This window comes from Nanorana parkeri, unplaced genomic scaffold (genome assembly GCF_000935625.1).
Source record: "Nanorana parkeri isolate BGI_ZX_2015 unplaced genomic scaffold, ASM93562v1 scaffold4485, whole genome shotgun sequence".
In the NCBI taxonomy this organism is placed as follows: domain Eukaryota; kingdom Metazoa; phylum Chordata; class Amphibia; order Anura; family Dicroglossidae; genus Nanorana; species Nanorana parkeri.
In genome coordinates, this window is record NW_017310747.1 from 14206 (window position 1) to 14518 (window position 313).

A 313-nucleotide genomic window follows, 5' to 3' on the forward strand; every position below is an offset into this window, starting at 1 on the left:
CTAGCCTGGTCAAGACTCAAATCAAATCTTGACTACTGATGGCAATTTATGGTACAACGCTGCCACCTAGAGGTGGGAAAGTGAAATGTATTGCATTTTCCTAAAGGTGAAAGGGGCGTCGCTTCCAAAGTTTGAGGCCAGTTTTCTCTCAATAAAAAGCCAGTAGCTGAAAGAGAGCACGGCACTTCACCAGCTCAGCACTTCACCAGACCAGGTCTTCACAGGAGGGGGACAGTACGAGGGCGCTTCACAAGACGAGAGGAGTTGCTTCTAGACCAGGACATACAAAGGATACTGCAACGAGAAGCCATTC